Source organism: Lycium barbarum, chromosome 4, assembly GCF_019175385.1.
Source record: "Lycium barbarum isolate Lr01 chromosome 4, ASM1917538v2, whole genome shotgun sequence".
Taxonomy (NCBI): domain Eukaryota; kingdom Viridiplantae; phylum Streptophyta; class Magnoliopsida; order Solanales; family Solanaceae; genus Lycium; species Lycium barbarum.
The window spans coordinates 24,637,403-24,644,187 of NC_083340.1; the positions used below are offsets into that span (position 1 = coordinate 24,637,403).

Here is a 6,785-nt window from a genome sequence, read left to right on the forward strand (position 1 = left end):
ACAAGCCTAAGATTGAGAGTACCATATGAGGATCAGGGACAACAAGTTCTTTTATGCATCTCTAACTCATAAGAATACACAGTTTCAAACAAAGCCAATATCTAACAAATGCATACTAAATCTGACCCATTAGCGTTACTAGGTTAATCAAACATGTGACTAATCCTACATAATTTAGGTAGCAGGATTACAAATCATACATAAGAGGCTACTACAACTATACCCTAATCATATCTAAACTATATAGCCAGAGTTCAAAACTAACAAGATTAATCACAGTACATAATGCTAAGCTAACACACAAACAGACACATAGTTACTAAAACTTTAACAAATAAATATGCTAAATACATAATTGAACAAATCTAAACACACAATTAACAAATAATTCATATCTATGCAGAAAAATTACAAGAAATTAAAAAGGGAAAAAGATAACCTCTTTTGAGTGCAGCTTAGGTCGAGATTTGAACTTGGAAGAACTTGTTGCCTCATTAGTCCCCAACACTCGGCCACAAACTCACACAAGAACAGAAAAATATTTTAAAATTTAGACTAACTCGAACTATTAAAGTCTTAAAAGTGAAAGCTCAAAAACTTAAGTATTTCGAGTATGCAAGTGATATTTCAGTTGCTAGATCTCTCAATAGTGCAAATTAGGGGTTCTATTTATAGAACCCTGAAATCTCATAAATCCTAGCTCATTTCCAATGTGGGAGTTTTGTAATTTGAGAATTGCATCTCTTAATATCACATCCAATAGCTGAGAATCGAGTAATCAAATAAATAAAGGGTCAGATCTTGACCAAATGACTCGATCCGGCCAGTTCTTCATGACCCAATGGGAGACGAGAATTCAAATTCAAGTGCAAACAAAAATAATTAAAGATTTACAGAGTTTTGAACGTTTGATACACAGAAAAGCAAAAAAATAGAGAGATGGAGGTGATTATACCATGTTTAGGGTTGCATTAGGTGAAAAGTGGCGAAAGCATTTAACGCTTCACTCAAATCGGCCTTGCAAGGACTGGCAAACCCTGTCCTTCTCTGAGTTTTTGCCATTTCAGGCATGGATGACGAAGAGAGAGAAAAAGGAAATCAAGGCGGCGCTAGGGTTTTCCTCAAACCCTTAAGAGGAACGAGAGGAACCTGTTTGGTCCTGTGAAATGAGAATGGAGGGGGTATTACCCCCCTTAAACGTGTTCGTGGGCCAGGTCACGGTCTTAATGGACCGGGCCCGGCTAATTAAAAAGATACAAGGGGCAATTCATTATATATACATGTATACATGTGATATATACGTGTATATGTATACACCAGTGTATATCCATGTATATATGTATATAGGGAGAGGATAAATATGCAACACTTAATAGGTAGCCACATTTGCAAAAACATCCATTAATTGAACATTTCAATTATGACCAGATTATAAATAACTGACCAATTAAGAGCTAATTTACTAAAATGACAATAGTTAAACTTAAACCACAGATTTGGTTATTTCAATTATGGCTGTCCTTAGCCTAATCAAACAATTAGACTAATTTTGCAATAATGACCTCAGGTGATTTAAACCATGGAAATTGGTTATTTCAATTAAGGCCAGAATAACCCAACAAATTGATTATTTCAATTATAGCCCTAAGTAACCATATAGTAAACAATTTATGAAATTAACCATAATTGAACACTTGATTAATTATGATTAACTCCGAGGATAATTGCACAAATGCAAATTGGATGTGCAAAATTAAGAATCGAGGGGTAAAATGATTACTTCATTTAACTAATCGTTTTTCTTGAATTTAACGGAGTAAAATTCTTGCTAATAAATTTTTTGATAATTTTAGCAATTAAATGAATAATTTTTTTAAATTATCTTCTTGATTAAATTTAGAAAATGTCTCTTAATTATTGCAAAAAACATGTAAATTAATCTCTAAATGATTTATAGTATTATAGAAATTATTTTGCCAAATGAAATGGCAAAATATTATCTAGATAATTTTATAAAATTATTTTGATTTGCAAAAAGAAGAAAGAAAAAGAAAATACATATTTCACTCCATTTGACATCCAAGGACCCTGGGCTATTAAAATAAATTATAGGAGGTTAAAAATTAGGTGTCTACAACTGCCTTTTAGGTGTTCGGGGATGGCAAGGCCACCTATGAGCAACGAAATTTGACTAACCCTGATTTTTGACTGACCCAAATCATATTACCTCTCATTTTTATGCAATTTTCAAATATGTGGCCGGACCATGGTTTCTGGGTTTCCTGCAAATCTCAGGCTACATGAGAATTCAGGCCACTTGTAGTTCGACTCATTTTAGACTTTTAAAAGCAAATTTAAGCAAATTTTGGTTTTCCCGATTATCAAAATCAGGAAGTCCAGAGTGATTCGTTGGAGTATGACAGAGTGATTCGTTGGAGTATGACTGACTCTCTTGTATTGAGTCCGCCTACATATCCCTGTTCTTGGGAATCAAGTCACTTGTAGTTCGACTCGATAGGAGGAAAACGATATCCCTTATTCGGGAATGCCTTTGTGTGTGTGCCGGTGTGTGCCCGACCTGTCGCGGGAAAATTAAAGAAAAGCAAATAAGCAAGTAAACACTTTTGTGTGGCTGAGCATGGAGTGGAGTGATCTTCTAAGTCATGGCCGGAGAGCTTGACTTTCATGGGCACCCTATCTCGACCAGCTGCGTAAGAAAAAGCTCCACGTTTGATCCGCATATATCTTGTCACGACCCAAACCCGTAGGCCGCAACTGGCGCCCTATTTGGACACCCAAACAGGCTTACGTACCAGATCGACACATCAAATTTCATTCAAACGGAACATACGTCATTTTTAGCAAATACTGAAAATAAATATCATCTTAAGCGGTCGCCCGTACAGAAACATCGTATCCAAATCCAATAGATTGGCTGAATACACACCGCCAGATATATACGCATATACAGACAAATGGGCCGTTTTGGCCATAATAGTAAACGGGGCCGCATTAAGACGCAGATCATAATCACAAACAAACAAACATGACCCATGACCCACAAATATGACTACAGGCCTCTACAAAACATGACAGAACATATGACGGGACAGGGCCCCGCCGTACCGAAATAGTCATATATATAGAATGTATATAACAGAAGGTATGTACCAAAAGTATGAGCTCCAGATCAAAAGAAGTAATCCGAGTGGCAGAATATGTGTCCTATACTGGAGGATCACCAAAACGATCGTCCGTACCTGCGGGCAAGGAACGCAGCCCCCGAGGAAAGGGGGTCAGTACGAAATATGTACTGAGTATACAAAGCATGAAATACAGAAATCTGAATCATAACCAAAGTGAGGAGTACAAAATTTGGATACGGAATGGGTATATCAAAATCTGTACAGAAAGTATATGTATATATCATGCAAATAAAAATCATGCATAAGGCTCAGGAACGTGGTCGCCACTCCGACGCTGGCGCCACAACACATCATACTCCAGAAAGTTTCAAATCTTCGTACAATCTCCGAACATATCATATCATCGGAACATATCATATCATCTGAACACATCGTATGTCATATCACATCATAACGCCGTATATAAGCGGTACCCGGCCCTATGGCGAGGTCTCGGGAACCGTAACACATCATACTGCCGAATATCACATAGTGCGCACGATCACAAAACCGGCCCGGGATCCGGCGAACGATATCATAGTAATAGGCACGAGCGGAGTGTCCATATGCATACACGTAAATAAATTCCAAGACTCGACAAATAAATATATATATATATATATATATATATATACTGATAGCAGAAGGCTCAAGGTAAGTATAGAGTCCATCGGAATCATTATACAAAAGTTGCGAGCTTTTAAGTTACCAAACTTTCGAATCACTTCATAGGTCATTTCCTTGAAAATTTAGTATCATTTATTTTTAAGAAGCTTTCAAACAACCTTATAGAGTACTTCAAATGGAGCCTTAAAATCATATGCACATCTCTAGAATATACATATCCAAACTTAGGCCATATCAAATATTTTCCAAACCATATCCGAAAGCGTACCGACTAATATTTCAAATATCATAAGTATGTGACAAGTCATATGAAATAGTTCATGGAAATCAAAGACATAGGTCATCCTAGTGGCTCTAAGAGTAGAATTTTCTTTGGAACATACATATATATATTATTCATTTACTTCATAAGGGTCATGCCAAAAAGGAAGAACGTTAAGCCTTACATACCTCGATCGCTTACTACCAAATTTCGATCACTCGCCAACAAATCCCGTCTCAAATCTCGAGCTCTCCAATATCTACAATAATATTAACAATTTCCAAAAATTAGCCACTAGTACTTAGAATTTTTAATTCAAATTAGTATTTGTCTACCGAAATTTCGGCAGCACCTCCCCTGCAAATTCAACATCCCCGAGAATTAAACTCGGCTAAATTCATCAACAACCATACCAACAATGCCAACAACCAAACCAATAACATCAAAACCAATTTAAAATGCATTCCAACACTAGTAACCTCCCTTTTCAACATAATTCACCAATATACGATTCAACTACGATTTTTCAAGTCGATATCGATCCTTACATATCCACTACCAATTCAAGATCATTCAAGTGAAATTCAAAAGCATTTCATACCATTTTACAAAATATACAAAAAAATCCACCAAGACTAGAATTCATCCGAAATTTCCAACCTTCGACACAACATTCACAACACATTTTTCATCTTCCCATTTCATCAACAACAACCACAATTACACTTTAACAATTTCATTTCCATAATTACATAAACTATAATAAAATCACAAAATTTCCTAGAATAACTTAACAACCAATTTTTCATACCAACTTGAACTAATGTTCTCCCATTTATATCACAAGGCCATCACAACACAATTTAACATAATAAATAGAATTGATCATTCCTCTCCATCCACCACCATTTTCGGCCACACATACATATATTCATAACACAAAATTTTCATACTTTACATCCACTTCCATATACTACAATATTTATATAAAATTCTTCCAAGCTAAAAGGAGTAAAATTCTTACCTTTTTCCAAATTTCTCCTCTTTGTAAAAAAAGTACTCTTTTGCTTCCAAATTTGTATCACCTTGAAGAGGGTTTCCAACTTAATAGTAATTCAAGAGGAATTTAGTTTTTGCATCAAATATTTGTGGGCAATTTTTTTTTCTTTTTCTCTAGCTTGGCCGAGAGGGCCTTTGTTGGTTTTTCTCCCCTTTTGTTTTGTTGAAGCTTCTAGTATAATGAAGAAAATGGCCCCTCTTTGCCTTATAATACATAGGTTTCATTATTTGTGGACTTGGGCCATGTATTTGGCCGGCCACACCTTGAATTGGGCCTCCCTTTCTTTTTCTTTTTTTTTTTTCCATTTTTCCAAGCCCAATTAATTATGGGTTCTATTTTGTAATTCCCGAAACTATTTTTTTTTAAATTTCCCATTTTGCCCTTAGTCTTCCTCGATATTTCCACATCAACATTTCATGGTCAACACAAATATATTAAAAAAAAATCAACTTATGGCCTCATTTCTTACGAGTCACAATTATTTCAAATTTTCTGAATATGCGAAAATGAGGGATATAACACATCTGGATTTGATTTGATCAACCTGCTCCATCTGATCAAAGTGAGAATTGAATGCCTAGGGTTTTTAAAGTATTGTTGAAACTTGTGTCTCCTTCTTGTAGAAGCTTTGGAGGATATTTCAAAGTGAAGTGGTCTTAGAATTGAAGTGTTCTTGAGTTCTTGAGGTAAAATTTCATATTATTTCCATGATTAAGAGTTTGTGTGATAGTTATACTAAGGTTTGAGGGAAAGAAATTGGAGAAAAGGTTCAAATATAAATTTGATGTTATTTTGAGCTGTAATCTAACTTGAGCTATAATTGTTAGTGTACTTTGAGAAAAATCTTGTTATGGGGGGTAATAGTTAGTATTGAGAATGTATTGAGATTGTTATACTTGGTGTATTTGGAAGAAGGAAAGTATTGTATACAATTGTATATGGGGCTGCTCAATTGTATATCTTTAAATGTTGTGAATATGAGTTTAAAGAAGATCATATGAGGTTGTTGTGTTAATTGTTGGTTGTGGACTCTACGGTAATGATTGAGGAATAGGGGAAATGCTACTCGTTTCACTTTTGAATCGAGTTATCATTGATATACGTGATATACTAGCGCCATCTAAGTTGCATATGTATTCCTTTGTTATAGGATTGGCGCTCTAGAGGTGATAAGCTTGTTGTTGGATTACTTGGGTGACTTGAGGTATGTTAAGGTTAACTTTCCTTTACTTTGGCATGATCCTTACGAACAAGATGTACACGTAACGTTAACACATAATGATTCTATTCTTAGAAGCTAGGGATGATCCATTTTGATTCATGTTCTATAATGTTGTCTTCAAAAACTCTTTCTTTAGATTCAGTATGATTCTTAGAGTTACTAGTTGATGAAAATACTACCCCATAATAATGTTCGGAGGTATACCGACCTTACGTCACTCCGACAGATTTAGGACGTACATTTATCATAGTAATGCATTGCATTTCATTTATATATGCATGTACAAACTTGTGACCCCTCAGGCGTTATGTACACATATATTATGTATTATATATGGGGTATGGGAAAGGTGACCGCGTTATAAATGCGCTACCACCTGATCAGCTGGTCATATGATGATAACGATGATGATGATGATGCCCACAGAGG

At 35.4% G+C, this 6,785-nt stretch overlaps 1 long non-coding RNA gene across 1 annotated transcript; it reads right to left on the bottom strand.

Annotated features, from left to right (window-relative positions):
- Positions 1–1,655: 1,655 nt before the first annotated feature.
- On the bottom strand, positions 1,656–5,738 carry LOC132638294 (uncharacterized). Its single transcript, XR_009581662.1, has 3 exons — positions 5,099–5,738; positions 4,263–4,333; positions 1,656–3,260 (listed from the first exon to the last, which is right to left on the bottom strand). It is a non-coding gene; the product is annotated as an uncharacterized LOC132638294 (long non-coding RNA).
- Positions 5,739–6,785: the final 1,047 nt, after the last annotated feature.